This window comes from Tenrec ecaudatus, chromosome 18 (assembly GCF_050624435.1).
Source record: "Tenrec ecaudatus isolate mTenEca1 chromosome 18, mTenEca1.hap1, whole genome shotgun sequence".
NCBI classification, from domain to species: domain Eukaryota; kingdom Metazoa; phylum Chordata; class Mammalia; order Afrosoricida; family Tenrecidae; genus Tenrec; species Tenrec ecaudatus.
The window spans coordinates 61,759,338-61,786,398 of NC_134547.1; the positions used below are offsets into that span (position 1 = coordinate 61,759,338).

At 50.8% G+C, this 27,061-nt stretch overlaps 1 protein-coding gene across 5 annotated transcripts in view; it reads left to right on the forward strand.

The window, feature by feature from the left end:
• The window catches only part of ZFHX3 (zinc finger homeobox 3), a 257,660-nt gene that overhangs the window by 12,291 nt on the left and 218,308 nt on the right, over positions 1–27,061 (forward strand). The window contains exon 2 of one of the 5 annotated variants that reach the window (XM_075536905.1): positions 447–495. The exons of the other annotated variants lie outside the window; for them this stretch is intronic. The gene's annotated coding sequence lies outside the window, so the exon portion shown is untranslated. The remainder of the gene's footprint in view (positions 1–446; positions 496–27,061) is intronic. 5 annotated transcript variants of the gene reach the window in all.

A 27,061-nucleotide genomic window follows, 5' to 3' on the forward strand; every position in this document is an offset into this window, starting at 1 on the left:
CTTCATGTTCGTTTAATGGCCGTGGTTTCTGGATAGGTTTCAAGGGAAACCCTAAAAAATCATGAGCTCTACAGTAGACTGGGCTGGGCTAGGAAACTGGGTGCATTTGATGGGAAAGTGTGCACCTTCCAAGGTAACCTGAGGTGGAAGGGCCACCAGGTCTGTGCCTCCTTATTGGAGCAGCCACTGGTAACCTGTGATTCGGAATCCTTGTAGGGACTCAAACATGCACGTCAATTAGGGAACAGAGGTGGGGTGCAGGGGAAGGTAGGAGACTGAAGGTTTTCAAGAATGGGTGCTTTGGCGAGCAGGTACATAGCTGGCTGTTTGCACACCTGTATTTGCGTTTATTCTCTTCTGCAGAGACCCTGAAGACACCCTTTCAGAGGGTGTGTGAGAAATGTAAAGGCCAATGAAACTTTCTCTCTCCCTTCCTTAAATTGCAGGGCTAAGGAGACTGTCTGCGTTTATTTCCAGCATGTTTTCAGCAAGCATGTAAGTGCCTCTCAGAATGGGCCGGGGTCACACTGGGCCCTTTTATTTAATTACACGAGTGTTATTTAACAACATCGTCTGCATCTGCAGAAGCCAGCGCGTTCACACTTACAGGGCAGTCCTGCAAGGAATGAAATGACTTGGAGACCATCTGGCTTTCCGACATGACCCATCTCCCTTCCCCAATGCCCCCATCCTCCCCCTTTTTTTCCTGCAATGGCCACACTTTCTGTGGGCTAGAGCGGCTGTTTCCCAGTTGTCCTGAAAACAGCGCTGATTGACAGGGAAGGATTGAGAAATACTGGCTCACGATTGCAGAGTAAAACATGCGATCTGTCTCCCCAGTCACCTGAAACTTTCATTTTGGTTTCTTCCCTTTCCCTTTTACTCTGCACAAATGAAGGCCAGGGATGGGTGGAGAGGACCCAGAGGAGGCTATCCTCTCAGTGGGCCTCGCTTTGGCTCCTTGCAGCAGGGTAGTGGAAGTGCCTCCTCCTTCATTGCTTTGGAGCTGAATTTTAACTGCTCTGTAAACACACTGCCAGTTGGACTGCCCAGTGGCAAGGAGCTAAAATAGGCGAGATTTCAGGGTTCATGATTGTGATTCCAAATGATGCCAAGTAGATGTTCCCAGGACCTGCCTGGCTCACCTTGAATGACCCAAGGAGGGTGAATCCTTTAGAGGATATCTCTGATTGCAGACTGCTTAGAAAGTTCTGGAGTTAGCTGGGACTCCTGGTGATCAAGCTTAATTTTCCTAGTTCTGCTTGCTCATAGTGGTGACCCAGGGCACACCCCTGTTGCCCCCATGGGTGGGCTGTTGTCCTGTTGTAGTTCATGGGTTGCAACAATCTCATTTCAAAGTAAGTATGTGAGGTGACAACGAAGCCACATTTTTATGAAAGGGTAGAGAATGGCTCATGTTTGTTGAAAGGAAAGGAAGCTAGCTGCCGTTAACCATAGGTATTACAGAGTCACTAGCTGGCTTCCTATCTCTAAGGGGTTAGCCTTGTCCATAAGATCCTGACCTTAGGAAATGTTTGCAAACTCCACCTCCTGCTTGCTGCCAGCATTGCAGGCATAATGCCCCCGATGCGGAACAATAGGAACCTCAAGCAGTACTGTGGTTTCTGTCTCCCTGTGTTATGAAAACGGTTGCTTGCTCTTAGGTGGGCCTGTGTGTAGGTAAGGCTGGGGCTTGTTGGCCCACTGTAGCTCCCAGGTTAGTGTGATTACCTGGGGGTAAAAATACTGCTTACATTCCAGTGTACTCCACAGGGGTATCTGAATGCTCCAGCACAAGAGGTGCAGGTGATGGTTATTGCTAGAACTCAACACAGCTTATAGCACTGAGCTCAGAGCACCTTATGCTGGGCCCACCTGGAGCTGTGGTCAGGCAAGCAGGGACCCCGTTGTATTACACTGCAGGCTAAGGAATCCCTTCCCAAGATTTAGTCTGCATCAACACTCAGGGGTGTTAGCCCCTTAGGACCACTCAAATTGAGCAAAAAACAGGCAGAAGCTAAGGCTGATCCAACCTGCCCCAAGGGAGGGGGCCAGGCAAGTAGCCAGACTTATTGGCAAGCTGCTCTGAAATCCAGGCTGGGAGAAAAATGAGGGGGAAACATCCACATCTGTCCAGTTTCTGTGTATTTTAGCTGTCACGCTGCTCTCTTTGAACACGTGACAAGTGACAATCAGATGTTGGAAGGCTTTTCCCACCAAAATGAAAAGTGACTGTTGCGTGGACAGCGGGGAGAGCCATGCTTCCTTCTGCTTGACAGCGGTGCCGAGCTCTGCCTCAGATGCACTGGCAACCTGAAGACAGTTTCTGTCCCCTCTGTTTTGGCACAGGGGTCAGTATGGCGAGGACAGGCCATCCGCGAGTGCGGGGAGTGTTTGTTTTTTAAGACCTTTTTGCCAGAGGAAAGTGCCTGAACCTCTCATTTGTAACTTTGCCAGGTGACTCTTCCTGTGACATTGCTGCTTTTCCATGGCTCTTAGTTCCTGGAGGGTCTTGCCATCACAGGAGAAGGACAAGGGAGACATGCAAGCGGGACGTAGTAGGAAGTTGGCTTGGTGGCAACTATTCAGGCCTGTTCAGGGCACAGTGGCTCTATTTCAGGGCCTGACTTGTGTTTGGTTGCTTTTAACCCCAGCTCGGACTCCTTGGTCAAAGTGTGGGCTTCCTCTGCTCTGGGGGGAGTTTTTCTCCCCTCCTACAGGTCGACATACTTGTGGTTTAACAGCACAAGGGTTCATGCTTGGGGATTTGGTGAATGCCTCTGGAGAGAGCTTAGCTGGCCTGAGCTGGTCTCCGGGGTCTTGAGGGATGGGCCAGAACCTCAGTTGGTTTTGAACTTTGACACATGTGCTGCCTTGAAGAGCTGCCCATCTCTTTCTTGCCAGGAGCTGTGTTGGAGGGGCTCCCCAGGGCAGAGAGGTGCAAGATGGGCCAAATGTGGGAAGTGTGCATCCCACTTCCTGCTGCTTTGGGGCCATTGACACCCCTTCCAGGGCTGCCTGGATTTCAAGAAAGAAGCTAATCACATAATGGCCTCACTCTTAAATGATTATCTCATCTTGTCTTTAATTTTAAGTGGACCTTTAGAACCAGCAGGGTAGGGTTTTCAAGTATCTTTATCATCTCTGGGGAGACTGGGTGGCCCTGGGGAAACTGGCTCCTCGGGACTCTGAGAAGCCATCTCTGTGTCATTGTCATCTGCTGCTGATTTCACACGCTGTCCTGAAAGTGATTGCAGCGGAGAGCCTTTGATCCCGCAGGAAGACTTTCCCTCCCTCCTGTGCTTCTGGGGGTTGGAGTTAGAGGGGCTCAGGCCTCCTTCCCTTTGTTGTGTGTGCACGTTTGTGCACACATGCGTGTTAGCTAAAGAGTGTGTGGCTTAGTGCGTAGGGGCTACAGCGGCTCCCTGACAGGACTAGTGCCTCCCATGCAAGAAACTGGAATCCATCTGGCCAGTGCACTGCATGGGCTGCCAACCTGTCTGCCGGTGGAGGCTCAGGTGTTACCAGGGTTTCAGTGGAGCTTCCAGACTAAGATGCAGCAGGAAGAAAGGCCTGGTGAATATCTACTGCTTAGCCAAAAATCTCACGGCTACTTGTCAGCAAGTGATGGAGTCCCAACCTGACAGCAGACAATGCTACTACTACTGCCACCCAGCATGATGTGGGCTTATAGGAGGAGGAGGGGGGGGAGATACTTCAGGGGCATTCAGGGTGACCCCCAAGATCAAGATTTCCTAGTTGTCCCTGACTTTATCTGATCCGAATGTGATCCAAGGAACATCCTTCCAGTTTTGTTGGTTGGGCTGAGCTTCACCTGAGAACTACATCTCCCAGGCCTGTTTCTGTCCTCTCCTCTGTGGTGCTGTACAATCATTCTAGGGCAGATGCTGCTGTGTTCTCATTTGGATTTCCACGGTGGAGAGAGGTAGGAGTCAAACTAGATGAGTGAAAGAAAATAAATGTTTTGGAAATGTTGATGGCAACATATGTACAAGTGTGCTTAATACAATTGAATGATGGATTGTCCTAAGATTTGTAAGAGCCCCCAATAAAATTATATATATGAAATATATAAATATAAATAATCTATATATAAAAGCAAAGACCAACGGGCTTAGTTTGGTATTTGATTTCAGCCTAGCAGTTCCTTCCCTCTTTGCCCCCCAGCGTCATATGCGACTGTCTGGAAATGCCCTTATTGATCTCCCTTCGGTGGATAAAAAGCTCTTTTCAAAAGACTTCTAACCCCTGTAAGTCTATGAAAAGTCGGCATGTTGTCGACACCGACTTGCAGCCCACATGCAAGGCTGCTCGGTGGCCTATGGGACAGACACCTTCTCTCTTCCTGGCATATCCATTCAAGGACATCTGCTGAGACACACATGTGTGGCTCTGTCTTATTGCTTTTCCCTTCCTTCTCAGTAACTTTTCTTCTTTTTTAAACAATTTTCCTTAACTACTCAAATAATGCAAGCCTCTCTCTCCCACTGTCTCAAGCTCAGCTCCCTCTAAAGCACTCTGTGGCTCCGGGCCTGGGTTCTTAATGGATACTTGGCTTGTTGTGTGTGGGGGTGCTTTTGGCTTCTTTCTTACTTATTTCTGTATTATGTTATTTCTCGATGGAACATTTGCATCATTGTAAAAGCTCTGAGGAACATCAGGAAGAGGCAAGTGGGCTTAGAGAGAGAGAGAGAGAGAGAGAGAGAGAGAGAAGCCTGATGGCCCAATGGCTTAAGTGGCAGGCAGGAGAAAGATGCAGGGGTCTGGTCTGCTCTTGTGGAAATGTACAGTCTCAGAAACCTGAGGAAGGGTGTGGTTATTCTCTGTCCTACAGGGTCACTGTGAGTCTCTATTGGATTGGGTTTGGAGGTTGATGTCACTGTTAATGCCAAGTCTGTACTTGTAGCTTCTGGCATGGTGTCACTTGTGAATAACAATTGCTGAGGGCCTGGCACTGATGGAGCCGTTTGCGCCGTGCACCTTCGGAAGTATCCCAGCTGCCCTGGAGAACAGTGGGGTTCATCTCTCTTTTGCAAAGAGAAAGTTGAAGCATTCTCCTTCCATAGGTGTGAAACCCAAGGCTTATCTTTGGGGAAAGCAGAGAACTTTTGAACCTTCGAGAAAGGGCCGTCGATTCCTTTGGTCCTTGAAGAGGAAGCTGTAGCCATCATCCAGTCACTGGAGAAGTTGAGTTCTGGAGGGAAAACCTTGTGCAGACAGACAACCAAGTGTCCATCCGACTGGAGGCGAACACAGTCTTCCCTATTGGCCATACAGCACCCAAAGAACAAACCCAGACTCACTGCCATTGAGTTAACGCTGCTCAGAGCGACCCTAGAGGGTGGAATAGAACTGCCCCTGTGAGTTTCCAAGACTAACTCTTTACAGGAGTAAAAAGCCCCCATTTTTTCTCTGCAGGAGCCTCTTGCGGTTTCAAACTGCAGACTGTTTGGCTTACAGCCCAGCTCATAAGCACTATACCATTCCTGTTGGTCACAGGAATGAGATCTTCACAATATAAACCAGAGTCTGGTCCTTTCCGAGCCAGGCCCCAAGTAGGAGCGCCATGGGAGCAGCAGGGGTGAAATCCTAAGACTCCGTTCTTACCAAAGACCAAAGAGTCTGCTTGCTCTCTGTCTGCTACCAGCCTTGCTCCTCTCTCATCCGATGACCAGCTGAAGTCCTTTGGTACCAGACCTCACTCCCCCACCACCCACCCTGCCTGGCCCAGTGACGCTCTGGTCTGGCTGTGACTTTCCACCAAGCACTTAGCCTGACTTCCTTCATCTGTGAAATGGACACACCACTTTCACATTCCTTTTGGGAACTGAGGGAAGTGGACCTCCTTCCATGTCTTTAGTTCCTGCTGATGGCCTTGACTGTCTTCTGTTCTTTCCTTAGTAACTGGGAATAAAGCAAGCTCTTCTTGAGGTCCCACAACTGCCTTCAAGGGTGAAAGGATCTGAAACAACTACTGTACCCCAGCCCTCCCTCACATTCCCCCACCCCTGGGGGCTGGTGGGGTGGGCCTTGAAGTGAGCAGCCTACTCAATGACCCCACCTAGAGAGGCCTTCTTGGGTTGGCTTGTATATGCTAATAGGCCTGACTTGTCCTGGCTTGTTGGTAGTGATTTGTGGAGGCATTTATATGCAAATACTATCAACTTGCTGAGTTAATTATCATGTGTGTGTTTGTCCCATCTCCCCCCATCCCCCAACACTCAATTTGCCTCCCAGCTTGGTTCTGTGTGAAGGGGCTTTTTTTTTTTTCCCATTCTATCCCGAGTGAGAGTGCACTTGTGCGTGTGGACCCTCTCCGTTCCCAGGTTTGGGCGTCCTTCCTGCCGGTCTGGCCACCAGCTTCTCTACAGGAAGCTGGACCTTGCCAGTTGGTCATGTGGTTAGGCATGTGAAGCTGGACATACCAGTGATGCGCCTGATTAGAAACCTCTCTGAGTGACTCCTGTTTCCTTGGGGGTAGGGCGGGGGGGGGGGCGGGGAGAGAGTGGGGGGGAGCCTGGCTCCTCTAGCTTTGAGCTGCAAATCCCATTTTTACTTACTAGTTTGAGAAACTGAGCTGCTCAGGCTTCCCAACCACCTCTTAAAACTCAGTCCCCAAACTAGTGAGAAGTGGATTGTAGCTTTGATTGTTGCTTTTCTCTCCCTCTCACCTTATTTCTATCACTAAAACTTCTTACAAGTCAGCTCTGCGCCCTGGGCGGTGTTGGGGGGAGGGGGGGCATTGTGCAGGTCTTCCCCACCTCCAGCCCTGACCTTTGCAGGTCTGAGTGCTTGAGTAGGCCTCAGGTCTGGTCACTGGCTGCTGGCCCTGCTGGTATTCGGGGCTGGGTCATTTTTTGTTGTCGGGCTGTCCTGTGCACCAGGGGATGTTTTAGCAGCATCCCCAGTCTCAGCTCACTGGATGCCAGTAGAAACCCCCTCCGCCATCCCCAAAGTTGTTCCAAAACACTGCCCAGGAATTAGCCACTGTCTGCTTCCTGAGCGGGAGGTGAAGTGGGCAGATCCATCCACATTGATTAAAAATAGGGTCCCCTCTGTCCCACTGAACAAGAGTCGGGCCCCCTTGGGAGGTCGAAGTTTGACCTGTATGCTGGCGGGCACTATTAGGACAGTGCAGTAGAAAGGCTTTGGAAGTAGCGGCACTGTGGACGTCCTCTAGGGTAGGTACTGAGAAGGCCTCAGTATCAGTCAGCATCGTACACCTCACCCGAGCAAAGCCGTTCCAGCCCGCCAGCCCATTAGGGGAGAATTCATGAAATGTTTGACCAAGTATAGTGGGCTGAATTTGAAGTTGATAATGCATGGGTGTCGGGATGGCCAGTAATAATGGAGGCCCGTGCCTTACTATGCATGTCTCCTCGCCAAGTGCATAGGGGCAGAAGAAGCTGTTGGGGGTGAGGGTAGCATGAATGACAGTGCAGCCCCCTGCAGCCACAGCCTTACTCTTCAGTCAACCTTCAGGCCTCCAGGGCTCCGGAGCTGCACGTGCCTAGTGCCACCACCCCAGACAGCACTCTTCAGCCATGAAGTCAGGCCATTTGGGGCAGTCAGACAGAAAACTTGGTCTTCTCTTCTCCTCATACTCTCTCTGGGGGCTGCTGGGAGGCTTTGTGTTTCTCTCTGAAAGGTAGGCCTTGGGAACTCACCTGCAGCAGAATGGAGCAGAGGCAGGGGAGCTGGCCTCTCCAGGCAGCACCTCAGACCTGGGCTTGGACACAGGAAATACTCGTAATGGCTCTATGTCCCATCTCATGCAGAAGTTTGTGCTAGACTAATGGTTCGGGTTAGTTTTGTGTACATGGTCCCTTTCATTGGAAAATGGGGTCAAGTCCACAGCTGGGGCCAGAAATAGGGGATGGAATGACCTTGTTTTGGAAATTTAGATGGAGTACTAGTAGCCTAGAGATCTAAGGGCTCTAAAGGACCTAAGGGTGTGTGTGTACACACACTGGTGTGCATACACACCAGGGGTCCCCCCAGCCTAAAGATAAGGTAAAGAGTCTTTTTACAGGTTACTTTAATCCATCCTTCCAGATAACCACTGGCCTGGGGCCAGTTAGAATTTGTGGCCAGCTGGTTTGGGTAGTCATGGCTCTGGGTTGACTATTCTTTATCTGTAGAGTTCAGTTTTGGTAGCTTCATTGGTGGCATTGTTTGCTTACTTTATCTTTAAAAAAAAAACTCGTTTGGACTCCTCAGGTTTTGTAGTCCAGCAGAGGCGCGTTTGATCATCCCCAGAGAGCTGCCCATCCTTCTGCTACTGGGTGTCTGGAACGTGTCCCTAAGGCTAGCTCACACTGGACTGTTGCCTTTGAGCATATGCCACAGTGCCCATGTGTTAGTGCCACAAGCCAGAGAGGAGAGGTGTGTGCTGAAGCCTTAACCTGTGTTCCGAGCCCCAGGTTGCTGGCATCTCTGAAGCAGCCTTTTCATATCTGTTGCCGCTTGTCTCCCTGCAACTGGCGGATCCTCACCCCCAGCACTTTCTAAGCCAACAGGACAACTTGGAGGTGGGAGGGTGGGACGAGGGTCCCCAGGGCTTTCCTGGAGTTTCCTCCCAAGGGCACCCTTTCAGCCTTAAACACAGCCCTTCTCTGAAAGCCACCTTTCCTTTCTTAGTACTTAACGAAAACCCAAATTGTTAAAAAACAAAACGTGTCACCTTGGAATTTGATTGAGGAATTTTAGTAGCAACCGGGTGCTCCTCCCTCTCGCACAGTATTTCCCACCAAAGACCAACTGCAGGGAGCGTGTTCCTCAGCTTTGTTCTTGTCCAGGAAACCTGAACTTCACCTGTAATGCTATCATTGAGAATGGGCTTGTGGCCCTTGGATGTTACTTAAATCTTCCAGCATGTCTTATTTGGACTTTGACCAGGTATGGTTTTGGGAAGGGGTTGGTCTTCTACTTGAGACCTGAAAAAGTAAAATGAAGAACTCTTTTGTCATGATTTTTGGGTTGAACCTACCCAAGTCACTTCTTTTCCCCCCCTCCAGTCAGCAGAGTGAGGGGAAGGTTTATGGGTATCTTTGTGTGTGTGTGTGGGGGGGGGGAGAGGGTGGGCAGGGGCTGGGGGATGCGGTCCCAGGTTCCTTCAGATTTTGCAAGTTGCTATTCTGTAAGCCACTGCCATCTGCTTTAAAAAAATTATTTTTTCATTTGAAATCCTCAAAGACAAAGGGACCTGGGAGCTCAGACCTGTCCTGCCACATTCCTGAGTAATTTGGTTTTGATTAACCCAAGGAGAAAAGTTGGTTTCTCCTAGCGACCAAGGGGATCAAAGCGCCTGGAGGGGCAGTTCCTCTAATACACGAAGCCCCCTTCCCTCCCCAGGCTCACTGGCCCCTTCCTCCCCTTTCTCTCTCCTCCCCCTGCCCACCTCCTTGCCCCCTGGCTTTTTCTGTCTCCCCTTCTTTAGAAAGCCCATGTGAGTGTTGTTTTTACATTCTGACTCGCAGACAAGTGGAAGTGTATCATAGAGCTGGGATGGACAGACGCCCCCCTCCCCCATTCTTTTCTTCCTCAAACCCCCCCAAAAAAAAAAAAGCCGCCCAGCACATTCCTGGACTAATCCTGCTGGTGGAATGCAAAAGGCTGTAATTGTGTGCCCCAGGATGGGCCTTCCGCCTCTGTGCCGCTTTTCTTCTGAGAGGAGATGGCTAAAAAGTTCATTTACATCCAGAAATGAGCCTGTCCTATAATCCCCAGGGGTGGGCCAGCAGTTGCCAGAATCAGAGAAGAGGGTTTGCTCTCTGCTCTTTACTCTGGCTTCTCTCAGTTCTTGTGTTCGTTCTCTCTCTCTCTCTCTCTCTCTCTCTCTCTCTCTCTCTCTCTCTCTCTCTCTCTCTCTCTCTCACACACACACACACACACACACACGTGCGCAGAGAGAATGTGAGAGATGTGTGTGTTTTGGGGTTGGGGGCACGGAAACACCAACCTCCTGCCAGATGATGTTATGGGAAGGGCAGTCAAAAGGACTCTCTCGATAGCTGAAAAGCAAGCTGGAGTTGGAGACAGACTTGTAGTTGATAATCCCTGTAGTAAACCACGATAACCAACTTTAAAAATCATTTTTGGCAGCAAAGCCTGGGGCTCAGAAGCAGTTGGTAAACTTTGGGAGTAGAGGGGCTCTTAGCTGGGCTTGTTCGGTGTCTGGGACGAGGTGAGCTTCCACTTTTCTCCTCGTTGGCCATGCGTTCCTCTGGCCCAGTACAGTTGGAAGTGTCTCTTAGGAACGAGAGCATTGCTGCTCTGGGGGATAGTCCCAGCCACAGAAGGACACTGGGCTCTGTCACTAAGAAGACTGGAGTTGAAAGGCGGACCGAGGGCCTTCACCAGTGTCTGCGGAAGGACAGACAGAGCCACACACACAACCGGTGTCAACTTCTCTAGTGGTCACGCTAAAGAACTCTCAAAGGGACAGGCAACCTCAGTTTTAACCATCTGCTCTATTTAGCCGGCGCTCCTTGCCCAGCGCTATCATGTCGACAGTCAAGCGGCATAAAGGAAGCTGGGAATGAGATCTTTTATTCCAGGCCTGTCCAATGCTGTAGCCCCATGCTCCCCATCAGCACTGGAAGCTGGGCTCTTCTGGAACTTCCCACTGCTGCCTCACCCGCAGTCTACACGTGCTGCTGCAAAAGCTGCCAGGCTGGAATAGAGAGAGCACAGAAGTCAGGAAGGGGCAGCAGCAAGTGTTGGTCCCTGGATGGGCAGACATTCTGTTAACTGCTTGGTGACGCAGGTGGGAGGTGGAGGTATTCCTTCACATGGTTTGGAATATCTTTCTGGTGGAAACCCTGTGACCCAAACCCTCATGGGCAGGGCAGCGCTCACTGGTATGGGGGTGTTCATTAGAATGAGCTATGGTTTTATACAACCCCCCCCCATCTTTATCTGGAAGTCACACACTGGGCTGTCAAGGCCTCTGGGAACCGTCCTTGTACTCTGTGGTGGCTTCCTGGTCTATGGTGAGACTGGCTAGGGTGAGAGACTCAACTCAGCCCTTGGCCTGGACACCACAGCGTCCTCCCGAGATTGTAGCATGGAGGCCCCCCACTGTGGTCTGCTCAGGGCTGACTGGGTGGTGGGCTTGCTGTTGCAGAAATCCACAGCCCCACCCTCTTCGTTAATGAGCAGTTTTCCACTAGGGCAGGGTCTTTGGACCAGGGCATTGACAGGAGACATTCCTTCCATGGTGTTAGTATGGGTTCTGCTTGATGTCACAAAACAGCAATCTGTGGTTGGAGAGGAGAAAGGGGGTGGGGGTGGGCAAATGCTGATGGGGGACACTCAAAAGCCTGGCAAGACAGGAGAGAGGGGTATGATGGAGGGGAGGGAAGAAGTCCCAGCCTTGTGAACATGTTCTCCTAGGAAGTGAGTTCTTCTCAAGTGGGATGATTTCAGTTCTAGGAAGATCAGCGCCCCAAGGAGCAGACTCCCAGGGAGGCCGTCGGTCTGCTGGCTGCTGCGCAGGGCTGACACTCCACAGCTAGTCTCTCAGGGTGGCTGCTATAGATACGGCATCTTCCGCAGCCATGCTGTCTCCCTGGGCCCCTCCAGTGGGGCAGGGGGTCTAATTCCTGAGTGAGCTAAAGAGGTGTGTGTGTGTGTGTGTGTGTGTGTGTGTGTGTGTATTTCCCCATTCCTGAGTGAGCTAAAGAGGTTGTGTGTGTGTGTGTGTGTGTGTGGTGTGTGTGTGGTGTGGTGTGTGTGTGGGTGTGTGTGGTGTGTGTGGTGTGTGTGGTGTGTATGGTGTGTGTGTGTGTGTGGTGTGTGTGTGTGTGTGTATGTGTGTGTGTGTATTTCCCCAGAGGGCGGTCTCTAATTCCTTTACTAGGCCAACCCCCTGCACAGGCAGGAGCACAAAAACGGAACCCAAACAAAACACAATTCTGAAAATGTGAGACTGAGTGGGCCCAATGCAGCCCCTGCTGGGGACCTAGAATCGCAGCTGTCTGACCCAGGGTGAAAAGTTCAAATCTGCATTTAAAAGGTGAACCAGGGACCCCCACTCCTCTGTGTGTGTGTGTGTGTGTGTGTGTGTGTGTGTGTGTGTGGATTGCTCCCTTCCTCCTCTTAGTCAAGCAGAAACTGTTCACCTTTTACAGATGATCAAGCTGGGACATCCAACAGATCCTGGTTCACTCAGCTCTGCCAAGACCTGGCCACACCAGGGAGGGGTGGTGTCTGGGAAGTCAATGGAGGCAGCTGGGAGCTCTTGTGAAAGGCAATTATCAAAGTTCTCTAATAATAAGAGTTGATGAGGGCTTACCTCTGGGGGCACCTGGAAAGGGCCTTTATGCCTTCCTCCCTGGCCAGGGCCATGGCAGGTTGTGTAACAGAACTCTGGGGCAGCTGCCTTGTCTGGAGACTGTGATGTTAGGATAGCTGGTAGTCCATCTCTATGGGGTTGGTCCCCTTTCTTAGCCAGGGGTGTAAAATGTGCTTTTGAGCCCTGTGAAGGAACCCTGGTGGCACTTGAGAACTTTAGGGACTTGGCTGGTAACCCTGAGGTTAGTGGTTTGAACCCACTAGCCATTCCACTGCAGACAGCTCTGGCTTTAGTTCAGCCTTGGAAACACAGTGGAGCAGTTCTCTCAGTCTTTCTACCAGGGTGGCTATGAATCGGTCGATTTGTGTATGTATATATTTTGTATACTGTGCCCAGAGAGGAGAAGTTGGCACTCTTCCCTTTGGATGTGTTGAGTGAGGGCCTCTAGAGGCTGTTTGGGGTCAAGAAGTGCTTGAGGCTTGGGAAGACGGAGGGGGGGGGGTTTGAGAAAAATGTGCAGCCATTTTCAGCACTGGGAAGTGCTAGCACCCACCTTCCTCCCTTTTCCCATCTCCCAGCTGCAGGGGTGGGGGTGGTCAGCTAACCGGAAACCCCAGGCCTGGGGCTCTGGTTTGTTTACTGGAGCATTAGGTGAATGTAAACAATTCATCCTCTCCGATTTTATACCCCTGAAGGGTCTGAGTGTGAATACAAATGGGCATTAGGCCCCTGCTGTGTCAATGACTGTCCCCCACCCCCTCCTGTGTGTAAAACGAGCGGGTCTTTAACCTGCCCGCAGAAGAGAAAGTCCTGAGCCAGCAGGACTCCCAGAGCCCTCCTTTCTATTCTTCTTCCCAGTTCTGAGATGTGAGAAGTGGAGTTGGGAGGCCCTGCGTGCAGGACTGAAAGAGCAGACAAGGAAAGCTCTTGGTCAAGGGGAGTGTCTTTATTTTGATCTCTTGTTTGGGGAGGAAGAGCTGTGTCTCTCTTCCCATTATTTGTCAAATGTCCTTGGGGATTTTGACTTTGGGATTAAAGGAATGTTTGTAGCATGTCGTGGATGGTGTGCCTTTGCCTCACTCTTAATGAATCTTTCACTCTTTTTAAAGGGCAACTGGGAATTTGTACTTTTGGGATTCTGGTGCTATAAGGAGTGTTGTGTGGTGGAGTACCCAGTAAAGAAGGTAGGCATGGATTTACTTGTGCTTACCCACTAGTTTGAAGCGAAGTTTCACATGAATTTCACTACACATGTGCAAGTGAGCACAAGCAACCCTGTGCTTCACCTTGCTTGCTGGGTTCTCCATTTCTGCCAGAGTGTTAATCGGAAAGGTTTGGGTTTTATAGGGAGGTGCTGTGGGGTTGGCCGAGAGACAGATGCCAGCCAAGCCTAGAAGTTTTGATATGGTGAAACAGTGAAGTTTTTCTTACATATTTGTAAGTAAGCCACCTAAGTATAGTCACTTCCTCCAGTTTATCAGTTTAACACATCTCTCAAGAGTGTGTGTGTGTCCCCCACTTTAGGGGATCAGGGAACTCACAAAGTCTTGAGTTGCCAAACCAGGTGACCTGAGGGAAAGGTTCTAGAATCTACATCGTTTTAGAAAGTTGGTGACTCTTCTGAAATCTTAGTGTCCTGATCAACACCCCATTTCCTTTCACTCTGCTCCACCCCTGGGCCCCCAGTCCCGCCCCCTTTCCTTGGGCTGAGGCGCTTCAAACCATGAAACCATGAGCCCCTGTGCCAAGCAGAGGAAGGAACTGGGAGTCACCAGCCCGCTGTATGTTTGTGTTCTGATCCATGCATTCGAGACCCAACCGAGTCTTCCTTGTGGTGGCTCGGGAGTCCACTCACGCCATCACGGGGCATTTTAATTAGCAGTGCCTTAGTCATTAGTGAGTTATTGTTTTTGTCTGGAAACACTTAAGTACTGTTTACTCGATGTCTCAACGAAATGCAAAACAGCAATTAAGCAGAAATTTGTTGTATGAGGCAGGGACCGAAAAGCAGGTCATGGTTCTTCCAAACCAAATAAAAATGCTTTTCCCTCAGCCTCCTGATATAAGGGCAGCCCCCCAAATCCTCTTTCTCCTTCCTGACATGGCCCTGAGAGTTAGCTGATGCAAATACCCAGAAATGTCTCCTGGGGCTGTCCTTCCTTGCTGAGAACATTGGTGTCTTGCTAATGTGTTCGTGTTTATTTTTTTCTTCCATATGCATATATTTATTTGGTCACGGACCTGGGGTATTTCAAAACCCTTACATATATATCCCAGGGTGGTGGCTTATAGAACTCCAGTGTAGTTTCTTTCAAGGGCCCTTCTTGAGATGTGAGTTGCTATGGTCAGGCCGATAGAGCCCCATGACCTCTTGGGAGTGTTGGGATGCTGTGGTAGATATCCCATTTACTTAAGAAAATCCTTTTATGGATTGTCCCAGAGGAAGCTAAGACAAAGAATCCTGGCTGAGGAGCCCTTGGAGAAGGCACGAGAATACTGGGGAAAGGGCCCATGCCCCGCTGGCAACTTAGAGAAGGAACAGTGGACCTGTAGAAAAGAGTTGGCTCTTGCTATTGTAACCCACCCCGGTTTCTGCAAGATATAATTGCGTGTGAAGGATGGAGAGGCTGTGGCGGGGTGAGGGTGCCACATTAGCTCAGAATTCTTTCCCACTGTGGTGGACAGGGATGTACACCATCACGTCCAGCGAGTCTGGGGAGACACCCCCGCCCCCACCTGTTTCTAAACTGCGTGGGCTCTTGGCACACGCTCCCCATCGCTCCTCCCTTCTCTCTTCCTTTCAAACAATATCTTCTGACTTCCAGATTTCTGATAAATTGATAAGAGGCATTTCGTGAGTCAATAGAGCTGTAGACACTTTGCCAATATAACCCCGGCTCTATTGATCTGCCAGTAAATTAAAGTCTTACTTAGAGGCTGCCGATATTTCTAATCTCCTGCCTCACCAATTACATCCTCCCAGCTACCTGGAAAGGGGACTTGAGCCTTTGAACCTTTTTTTTTTTTAAGTTATGAATAGGCAGCTGTCTTTCCAAAAGGTTTGGAGCAATTGCCTTAGCTATCTGGTAGGAGAAAGGTGAACATGCAGAGACAGACCACATTGATATGTGTGATCTATTTTCCTGCTAAGAGGTTCATCAGTAAAACATTTCTGGAAAGCAAATTCCCCCTTGGTCAAGCTGAATGCCATCGAGTCCATGACGACTCATAGCAACCGGTGGTGGGTGGTGTGTTTTTCTCCTTAGAGCAGAAAATAGAGATGTGTTATTATTCTTATTTTTTTATATAGCAAGTCTGTAGGCCACTCATAGCCTGGCGTGTTGGGAAGATTCCAATGTGGAGGTAGAAAAAAGTTGACAAGAGATGCTATGGGGCTTATCATGAATATTTTTTGGCTATCTGTGACTTTGAAAACATCCTTGCCATCCTTTACTGCTGCTGGGAGAGGCTGGGAACCTGGATTAAAAAGCTGGGTTATGGGTATTTATCCTTTTTTAAAACAAAATAAAACAAAACATGCCTAAGAGTTAGTGGAGACGAAGAGATGGGAGTCAAGAAATAGGAATGGTTTAGGCACATATCTGTGTGCAAGCTGCCCCCCTTGCCCCCTTAGTCCCTTTCCTGTTTTGTTTTGTTGTCGTTTCGCATTTTCCTCATTGGAGCAGAGGCATGGGGGAGGGAGAATTCATTTCTTTGTCCATTGTAACTTTTGCCCATGGTCTCCTCTCTGTCATTCGCCCCTCTACCCTCACGCTCACTTGTTTGAAGTCCCTTAACAATAACCACTGCTGCTAGATGCCCAAGCAGGAACAATGGGCGCACGGAGTTCCCTACTGGGATTCCCACTTTCAGTGAGGGCGGTTTGAGCAGATCGTTTGTCCGATAAGCTCCTTTCAAGTCCCGTTTATGTGGTTGGCTTTGGGAAGAAATCTCCAGATAAATGCAGTGTTCTCTCTAATTCTCCAGAGCGAAAAATCAATGGGAGGGATAATTCCTTCCCTTGTCCAACACACACTTCTCATGTATTTCTGCAGAACTCTAGCATCACTTAAAAATGTTTCCTGAAAAGAAAAAAAAAACACCACTAAACCAAGGCCTGGGATCCCATCCCTGCCCCGCCAAGTCTGAGGAAGGGAGCCCTAGGAGGCGTCTTGTGATCCCAGAGCTCAGAGGTACTGAGGGGAAGTGACGCTTCCAGGTATTTTCAAGCCTTTCTCTTTGTCACTCTACCTTCTTCCTCCTCCACTGAACGCCCCCATAGGGAGAGGAATTGATGCATGACCTGTGGCCTAGGTGTCTGTCAGTCCAGACTTGTGTTGGTCCTTCCAGGACAGAGTAGAGCTGCCTCAGTTTCTGGGGCTGTAGTCTTGTTGAGAGCAGTCACATCTTTAGCCTACAGAGCAGCTGGTGGGTTTGAACTGCCACCCCGGATGGTTAGTAGCCAGATGCTTAACCCTTGTGCCCTGGGGCTTCTATGATAATGAGCTGCAGTCAGGCAGCGGGCTTAGGGGAACCTCTTGGGGCGCTTGTTGGCTTGGGAGGGGATGAAAGGTGAATCAGGGACCAGGTAGGAGGCACTGGAAAGGAGAGGCCTTCATAGGACAGGCTTCCCAGCCAAGAGGACCGCCCCCTGCCCTGAGTTGGTAGAGGAAGCCCTTTCAGGGTTGTGAGGTTGTGGCGGGTCACTGGGGCTGCAGACTTGGGCTCTCCGCCTTCCCTGGGCTCCCTTGGGCTGAGTGAGTGAGGAGATGTTAGACAAGGTTCTAGAAGCCCCGGGAGGTGGGGAGGGATGACTTTCTCCTTTGTTTGGATTGCATTGTATTGCAGGAGGTGTTTGAATCTTGTTCACACCTGTCTGAGTCTGAAGCCTGGCTTTGAGAGCAGTTTGTAACAAGACTTCTGTTGTTGTTGCCCGAAAGGTTTCGCAGCTCACAACAGAGGAACTTTATTGTAGCAACTTGTTAATGTTCAATTAGGCAAATTCTGGGTGCCCTGGAGCAGTGGAAGGGTGAGCTGACTTCTGTGGCTGCCCATTGCCACACTCACTGGGTTGGTACTGGGGTATCAAAGCCTTGTCCCACTGGGGGCTGCAAGGTGCTATAGATTGGGGTCTTGCCTGAATGCGAGTGCCCGTCCCCCTGAGGTGCTGCTCAGATGCTCGGGGCCTGTTTGACGTTCTGTGCCCTTCACTCTGACAATCTTCCCCTGTCTGTTGGCACTTGCTGACTCTCCCCACCCTTGGGTGCGGTGGAGACCGGGCATGATGCACAGCTTGCCTGTGGGTTGGGAGTGGGCAGGGACCAACACCAAGCCTGGTGTGTGGCAGCTCCACAGCATGCAGCCCCGGGCAGTGGCGCCCTGCTATCTTTTGGGATCTGAGCCTGACTGGCTGCCACACCTGGACCTGCTCCCTGTTTTTCCCGTGACACTATTCTTCTGGCATAAGTGCCCCGCGCCCCGTGGGTCGTGGGTCGCCTTTGCCATCTCCTGCTCTCAGTCTTGGGTCTGGGGGATGGGAAGAGCCAGGAGGCTCACGTCTCTAAGTAGGCGGTCTTCTCCCAGGGGCTTCCATGTTCCCACATGAATAGCCGGCTGACAGTTGCCTTTCCAGGGTGGAGCCAAAGAAGAGAAAAACTTGAGGGGTGGCCTAAAACTCTGCTGCAAAGGAAGAGCAGAGAGAGGCTAGACCAGGGGTTGTGGGTTGTGACCCCTTTGGGGGGTGAACAACCCTTCCACAGGGGTTACCCGTTTCATCACAGTAGCAAAATGACAGTGATGAAGTAGCAACAAAAATAATTTATGGTTGGAGGGTCACCACAACATGAGGAACTGTTTTAAAGGGTCTCGGAGTTAGGAAGGTTGAAAACCACAGGGCTAGAGGGTCCCTGAGGAGGCAAGTCCCCACCATCTTCTCCCCAGCTGCGGTTAGGGCGTGTGTAGGTCCTGGCATTCTTGGTGGAGGTGGTGCCCCTTCCCCCCTCTTCACGGTTTCCTGGAGTCATCTGTGCTGGCAAGGCCTGGCTGTAAAATATGGCCCCTGTGGCAGCCTCGCACTGCAGTGTTGAGCGATGAGGAGAGTGAGACACCCGGTAGTGTATTAAACACTAGTTGAGCACAGGAGGGGCAGTATATCACAGGAGAGAGATAAGCAAAGTTCTCTGATAGTGGATCAATAAAGGTTAGTGACATCATATCTCAAAGTGAGGGAACCTGCTTTCTGCACAGCCATTTATCAGATCAGAGCCTGGAAGGGCATTAACCCTTCCTGGCCAGATTTCTTCCTGCTCTGTCTGGTCTGTTCTGACTTACGGCTGGCTTTGAAGGACAGAGAACTGCCCCATGGCGTTCCCGAGTTTGTAAATCGTCTTGTCTCCCACAGAGCAGCCAGGGGATTCAAACCACTGGCCTTTCTGCTAACAGTTGAGCATTTAACCACAGTGCCACCAGGGCTCCTTGACTCAATACTAATAGACCTAAATTCCTACCCTGGCTGACTCCCCAGCACTGCCTTGAAGGAGGATTGTCTATGTGTTACTTCTGGAAATGCCTCCTGCAGTGAACCTGTATGCCTGACCTGACTGGGCCGTGTATCGTGTATTTATGGAAAGTTTCCTAACTTTGAAATTGGTATAGAAATTCCCATAAAAGGTAGCATTTTACTGACATCTTATTACTCTGCTAGTGCTCTACCCAGCTATATTCCTTTGTTGATTATCTGGGGATTGGGTTCATGGTTTTTTAATATATATTTTTTGTGTGTGTATGTTTTGGCTGGAAGTTTACTCGGCAATTCAGTTCTTCTTGCAGTTTCCCCACAGCTGGGTTGGTGACATTGGTACATTTTCCACACTGTGTCAGCGTTCTCTTGAGTTGTGTTCTGGTTGTTTCATTTCCAGTACTCTAGTTGCCCTGCTCTCTTAGCGGTCCCTCTTTGCAGTGGATTAAATGTTGACCTGTTAGGCACGTACAGATGATTTTTTAAATTTTGTTTTCATTTCAGTAGTGCACTGTGCCCTCTGCTTTTCTGATAAGGGGTAATCTTGGAATCATTTTGGTTCAAGACTTTAAAGAATATCTCAAGAAAATCATGATCAGTGTACACAAGTAGTTTGACAGGATTGGAAAGTTGAACCTAGAATGACCATAGTTGATCACTTGAATTTTGTGTGGTTCTCTAGATATCTAGAGGGGGCATTCGTGGTTCAGTGGTCAGATGCTTGCTGTCCGTGGAGAGACCCAGTTTCAATTCCCAGCCAGAGAACCTCAGGCACTGCCACCACCCATCTGTCAGTGTAGGTTTGTTTGCTGGTGTAATACTGTACTGAAAGCTTTAGCAGGTTCCAGACTGAGATAGCCTAGGAAGAAAGGCCAGGCAATCCACCTCAGATAATCAGCCACTGGATCATAGCAGTGCGTCTACAATCAATCCAGGGGTAGTGCGGGCCGGGTCACTGTGATTTATGGGATAGCTGCCACTCAGGCACCAGCTCAGTGGCACCTGACCAACCCCAAACCAGACTCAGTGCCATCGTGTCAGTGATCCTACAGGACAGAGTCTGTTACTTGTTACAGGAGTAGAAAGCCCCGTTTCTCAGTCGTGGTTCTGAAGGGACGGCTTTGCAGAGCACAGCCCGGCGTGTAATCGCTACATCCCCGTCATTCAGCGCAGCCCAGTGGTCGAGGTCTCAGACTAACAAGCTGCGGCCTACAGGTCTGAAGTCCTTTTTTTTGGTAAGGCCTGCAAGCTAAGAGTGGCTTTATGTTTTAAAATGATGTGGTGGCAAACAAAAGTGGAAAAACATTTCCTGACATACATGTGTACAATCCACGTTTCATCTCCATGAATAAAGTTTTCTTGGACATTAGCCCCACAGTCCTGGTTGTTTATTGTCTGTGGATGCTTTCCTGCTACAATGGCAGAGCTGAGGGTTTGCAGCGCATTGTAGGGCCCTCAAGCCGACACTGCTTGCCGCCTACCTGGCTCTACCGGGACAAAGTTTCCTGTCTACCAGTAGTTTAGGTTCTAATCTCAAATCAACTGTTTAGTAGCTGTGTGACCTTGGACAGCTCTGAGTCGTCCGTTACCAGTGTCGTTGGTCCCACTGACAAAAGCGCATCCCTTGCCTCCTCTGGATGTTCTGACAGTCACATGAGCATGGGTGACAAGCTGGCTTTGACCAGAGCTGCATGACAAACTGTCTCTTACTGAGTTAGCAGACCCTCTAGGGAGACTTGTAACATGGGGGTATGTGTGTGGGAGTGGGGTGGGGAATTCTCCTAAGACGGAGTGGCTGTCCGGCCAGGGTGAGGATGCCCACCTCCAAGGAGCCTGCCTCACGTGTCCAGTTTCCGTGTTGCATTGAGTGATAGTATCCCCTCTTTGTGTCTCTGGAAACTTGAAGGCATGTATCTTTCCAGTGAGAACATCTTTCGCTTATTAGCAAGGGATCATCAATTTCCCTCTGCGACTGGAGATTTTTATCCGTACAGAGTTGGATCACTTTTCTTTCCTTCCCACCAGTGATTTATGGAAGAGGAGAGCAGGCCTTTTCCTGTCGGTCTCTGCCTGTTTATCTTGCTGGCCAAGGCCCGAGAGAGCGCTGGCCTGCTGGGAGGTTCCAGTTGGCCAGGGCCCTTGGGGGCGAAATGCCAGCCGGGCAGGCCCAGGGGCAGGTGGGGGAGGGTAGGGGCTGCTCGAGATTCCAAATGGAAAGTGTGTTTTCATTGAGGAAGTGTAGGTATTAGTGGGGCCTGGATTACTGTGTGATTGTACTGTCAATACTGCTGTGTGGAGTCCACGAGAGCCCGCACAATGTGGGGGACACTTAGCTCACTGCTACTGCTTATTGAGAAGCCAATAGCAATTTACTTGCTGACACTTGACATCAAATCCATTCCCAGAGGTGGAGCTCCCACAAGCCACCATGGCGCTCCCTCTCTGTCCAGGCCCCTCTCTCCCCCTAGGAGGGCCCTGCTTAGACCTCCCCCCCCAACTTTCACTGGGCTTGGGGGTGGGTGGGGAGGAAGTGGAGGGGGATGTTGGTGGTTAGAAGTTACAAGTTACAAGTTCTGTTTGACTCTCCTAGCTGACAAGACGCTGTCTTCTCCTCCGCATCACTCTTGTACTGTCTTCTTTTAACAAGTACCAAGTGAACCTGTCTGCATTCCTCCCTAGGGTGGGAGTTTGCTGCATGTGGGAACGCTCCCATCGGCTCTGGTGGAGGTCCTTAAAATGGATACAGGAGGGGGATCGTCTGTGGCTGATGGGTGGGTGTCTGTGGGGCAGTTGCCATCGGAGGTGCCTGAACTTAAGACCTGGGGTTGGGGAGCAGGGCCTCCTCCCTGGGAGCTCCTCCTGGGACTCTGAAGGCAGTGTGGGCCAGGGGGCAGGCAAACTCACCACTCCTGAGGAGTCTGTCTACTCAGTGTCTGCCTTCCTGATTAACAGTGTTGTCACACAGCCGATTAGCTTAGTTGCCTTTAGGCCTTGGATTCTTCTCCAAATAACCAGCTCACACGTCAAGGCAAGGTCCCCCACTTCTGGAAGGCTGAACCCAACTAGCCCGCTGGGACTTGGGGGGTGGGGTGTGTGTGTGTGTGGTGGCCAGACATGGGCTGCCATTGGTTCTTCCAGTCCCCCGAATGCCAGGGCAACCTCATTTTATCTCTGCGTTCCCACGCCATGGGAGCCAGGCCAGACATTCTTTTCTCGTGTTTTTGTGGGTTTCTTTGGAACCACAACGTGGAGGTCTGGCGAAGGGGTAATGAGACTTGATTTGGGAAAATCTCTGGGTGACTTCTAAGTTGGTCATCGCTAAGGGTGCCTAGAGCCCGTGGGTGGCTGGGTGGGAGAGTGTGTATGGGAAGAGTTTGCCTCTGGGTGATAACATGGCTCTGTGGAGACCGACCATCCATTGGCTCCTGCTCCTCAGTCCGAAGTTGCTCCCGGTTGAGAAGGTTATTTTGCCACCCCTCCCCCTACCTTTCCTGCGTATTCAGCCTCGCCTTTCCTCAGCCACCAGCATCTGCTATTTCATTCACCTCAAGAACAGCATCGCTGTGTGGAAGTGAGGCGAGGTGACCCAGTGTCTCTACCTTCTGTTCGTCCGTTGACCCAGGATGTAGCGTGACTGTGAGCCAGGCCATGATGGCACCATAGGTGTGTGGGCTTCGCTTTGATGAGTCAGGACATATTTTTCTGGGGAGACGAGAGCACTCAAAGGAAGTTGTTCTACCCATTGGGCAGATGGGACAGTAGAAGCTGGCATCTCCTCAGCAAGCCTGTACAACGGAGTGTCGCTTGGGGACCCGTTTGTTGTGGTGTGACGTGGATGGGCCAGGCAGCCTTTGGACTGACAGTGTGGCATGTGGAATCATAACTTCCTCTCCTGTTAACTCGAGGCGCAAGGATCGGATGTGGGTGGTGACCAGATGACACAGAGCCTGGCCTAGAGTGTATTTGCGGTGACTGCCCTGTCTGATTGCAGCAGTCTTCAGTGCACACTCACTTGAGCCAGCCTTTTTCTAAGTCCTGGTTTTCTGTAAAACAAAGGCACCAACTTGAAGGGCATGTATGGGTCCCTTCCAGCTCACACCTTTCTTTGTCTCTCTGTGAGAATGCTGCTGCCTAGAGCATCATGGGAGGCCATCCAGGAGGCCCCTGGATTCGTATCTTGCCACAGCAGGAAGTACCACCTGCCCAGGAGTGATGTTGCCTGGAGACCTCTGTCAGACCTGTTGCCTTGGAGTGGACCCTGACTGATGGTGACCCTGAAGGACAGAGTAGGACACCCCCACAGAGGGTTTCCAAGGCTGTCATCTTTACAAAAGCCGGCTGCCACAACTTTCTACTGTAGACTAGCTGGTGGGTTTGAACCCTTGACTGTTAGCTGCTGCTTTGCCACCAGGATTCGTTGTCCGGATACCTGGAGGGAACTGATTATAGTCTGTGCACTTCTTGGTTGCTGTCTGTTTTTGGATTGAATGGCGGCTGGAGGCCCATGTGGGCATAAGACCGTTTCTGGCTGGCTCATTTTCTGTGGTCCAGGATAGACTCCAGGCCTGGGGTCATGCAGACAAAGGTTGTATGCCATGGAGAAGTGAGCGCAGCGTGGTTGCATCGATTGCTGTCAGGAAATGACACACCAAGCCTATGGCTGTAGTCTCTGTTTGGGGAAACTTTGGGTAGTCGTCCTGGTGTACTTTCCCTATTCCCTCTTAAGCATTTCCGGCGTTGAGTCCCCCACCCCACCCCACCCCACCCCACCCCACTTTTTGTCGTCTCAGTAACTACTCTCACAGGGTTCACCCAGGTCCCAGGTGTCTTATGGCTGAAGTACTAGACAGGTTCCAAGTAGCCCCCTCTCCCATTAACTCATTTCGCCTCCAGGTACTTTGGGGCTGGAGATTGCAAAGGCATGGCCCGCAGCCAGAGCCCGGGTGGTAGCCAACAGTCCATGCATGCAGTGGGGTGGGTAGTTCACATAGAAATGCGGGTTGGGAGCTTCTCTGGTTAAAATGGGGAGGATTTGGCAGTCTGGTTAAAATGGGGAGGGTTTGGAGCTTCTCTGGTTAAAATGGGGAGGGTTTGGAGCTTCTCTGGTTAAAATGGGGAGGGTTTGGTGCAAACCTGGCGAGAGTAGGGCAGGAGCTACCTCTCCGAGAAGGGGCAGTGCCTTTTTGGGTCCTCAGGGTCCTTATCTGCTATTACTGTGCTCTAGTTGTTGGACGCCAGGGAGTTTGCCCCGACTCTTAGAGACCCCGTGGACAACAACAGGACACCGCCACGTCTGGGGACATCCTTACATTGTTACGTGTCAACCCTGTTTGCAGCCACTGTGTCCTGCCTGTTGAGGCGCTGCCTCTTTTTCTCTGTTCCTCTGCTTTACCAAGGTGCTGTTGGGCTGCCAGTGGGTCTAGGTGCTAGGCTACAGCAAAGGGGCAGATAGCAGCCTTGCTTTCAGGGAGCGTCTCTTCCGCGTTCCTCAAAGCCCTTTCTGTGAGGAGTCTTCATTAGCTGGGCTATCGGGTGCAGGGTGGGAACACGCCACAGTTTATAGGTGAGAAGAGCTCTGGGGCCACATGACTGTGTGAGGCCACCCAGTGGTCCCTGGATGCGCTTGCAGAGGAGAGTTGGTGAGGCGCTGATGTGGAAGGCTGGACCCCTTTCCCCTGACCTACCCCAGCAGGGGTGGTTCCAGGTCCCGACATACATAATAGAGTGTTTCCGAATAAGTCTCTCGTGATCTGTTCAGGAGGATCTTGGCTGAACTCCTCCTGGGCTGAGCAGACTTTCCCCCAGATAGTTTTCAGAGGGCTTAGGCGCACCTCAGTTACTTCCCGGGACAGAGTGAAGGTTTATGGTCATCCTGCATGGAGCACATCTGTTTGGCACCATTTTTCCAGCAGTACACGCTCCCTTCATGCCTCTGTATCATGTGTTGCTAATCCTCACAGCATTCCAAGCTTTCCCATCATGCTTTCCCATACTTCTTAGACTACAGTATAGTGTAAAGGGCACTTTCACATGCGCTGGGAAACCAGAAGATTCCGGCGAGATTTCCTTAGAAGATTCCGGCGAGATATGCTTTGTTGCGGTAGATTGTAAACAAACCCACAATATCTCCAGGCCGGAAGGAGACGAGCAGGGACTAGTTTGCGCATGAACCAGATCTTTCGCATACTTGGTCCAATTGACTGGCTGCCTTGTGCATCGAGGCTCTGGCGGCACATCGGCAGACCCGTGTGCTTCCAAGTTCCCTGGGCTCACAGAGCTGGGTTCTTCCTAGCTGTGTGGCTCTGGGAAAGTTAAGTGCACTCTCCGAGCCTCAGATTCTTTGTTGGAAAAGCACAGTTGACAGTCATCTCTACCCGTCTGGGTTATGAGAAGGATGGAAGGAGAGGGGAGAGGCAGAACAGCTGGGGTAGTTCCTGGCATGTCTTTGTGCGGATGGCAAACTCCATGCTGTGCTGGGTTTCTGTATTTAATTAGATTGGAGTAGGGGAAGTCAGAAAGGGACCATTTCCTGGCCTTACCCATCAGCCACTTGTTCTTTGAACAGGAAGTGCTAGGAAGACCTGGGCTGCCTCGGGGAAGTGTGGAGTTGAAGGCAGCATTAGGGGTTGGAGCAGATCACTCCCACCTACCTTTCAGTTTTGGTGACTTGATGGCCATGTCCTGGTCTACAGCATGGCCCACCCTGGGTCCCACAAGCCCGCCCTACATTTGCCATTTCTACATCTTTCAGAAGTCGTCTCATGTGGCCAGGCCCTTTTTGGCTTTTAGATTTGGTGGGGCGGCAGGGAGTGGGGGTGGAGAGGGGATGTTTTCCTTCCAGAATGTAAGGCATTTTCCTCTTCTCCGCCTGCCCATTCGTTATATTTTATGCAGACTGTTCCACGGTGTGTCCGCGGCCTCGTTGCTGCCATTCTTTTTGTTTTGTCTCCCGGCCACTCCTGACCTTTCCACTCGAGCTTTTACCTCGTTGATAATTGAAGAGAGAGAGCACGGTACTTACTCTTGGATGCTATTGTTCTTTTTATAAACTGGTCTATCGGGTATTTGTTTTTGGAAACTGTCTCTTGTGGTTTGGTTGAAAGTTTACAGAGCAGATTGGCTTTCCATGACCAAGGTCTTATTTGGATGAAAGGTAACCACTAGGAGTGACTTTACTTCCCTGGTCAAAGGGTGTTCTAGGGACAGCGTCTCAAATATTCATCTAGTCTTGGTTGTTACTATAACTCTGGCCTTAAACAATGTTGTTGTTGTTGTTATTTTTAGGATTTTGTGTTTTGTTTGACATTTTTCTTTCTCTGCAGACCCTTCTCTGGAGTGGCTTTTGGTTTGACCTTGCCTGTTAGAAAGCCCAGGACATGACATCTGTGTTCTGACAGACTGAGGGCAGCAGGAGCCCGTTTAGGGGCCCTCTCTAACGGGGACTGGCATTTTGGTCCCAGTGTTGCCAGAATACAGGTTCCAGGACTATACAGTCAGAATGCCTCTGTTAAGTGTCCTGGTATCTTGGAAGACTGACTGGTGAAGGCTGTCTTGCTGTCCCTTTTTCTGGGGACTGTGGCTTCTCCCACATTCCCAGTGTGTCTCCGCTCTCCCTGCTCCCAGGGCAGGAATGTGTAGGGTCTATGTGCTATGTGGCAGGGAAAAGTGGATTTTGTCTGGCTGCAGTGCTGAGGGTTGGTGAGAGAGCCAATTCCCTGGAATGCCTGCTGCCCTTCCAGGAGGTGAAAGGGTCCGTCTGGGACCCGAGCAGAGTTGGAGTCTGTGTTTCCAAGCACCTGCTTATGGCCTATCAGGGACGCCGGGCAGCCCCATCGCTCTCTCTTACCAGCGGGCTCAAGGAACACACACAGACCCCCATCGTGGGTCGATGGGAGAAGAGACCCCGAGAAAGGCCGCTTTGTTAGAGACGAGGGAGGGCCTTTGAGAAATCTCTCTAGGAACTGGCCCCGGGTTGAGGCGGAGCGGTCGCTTCCTGTGTGTACTGATGACTCACATGGAGGCAGGTTCATGCCCTCTGCAGCAGGAAGGTGTACGGGAGGAAGAATGCCAGTTCCACAGAGGGTGCACATGCAAACAGCATGGGGGAGTCTCCCGGCAGGTCAGGTTTGGACAGGCCAAGTGCTGTCCTTCATGCCCAAGCATGGCTGGGAGAAGCGTTGGTGTGCAAGGCAGAGGACCCCGTGGGCACACTTGGAGGAGAGGGC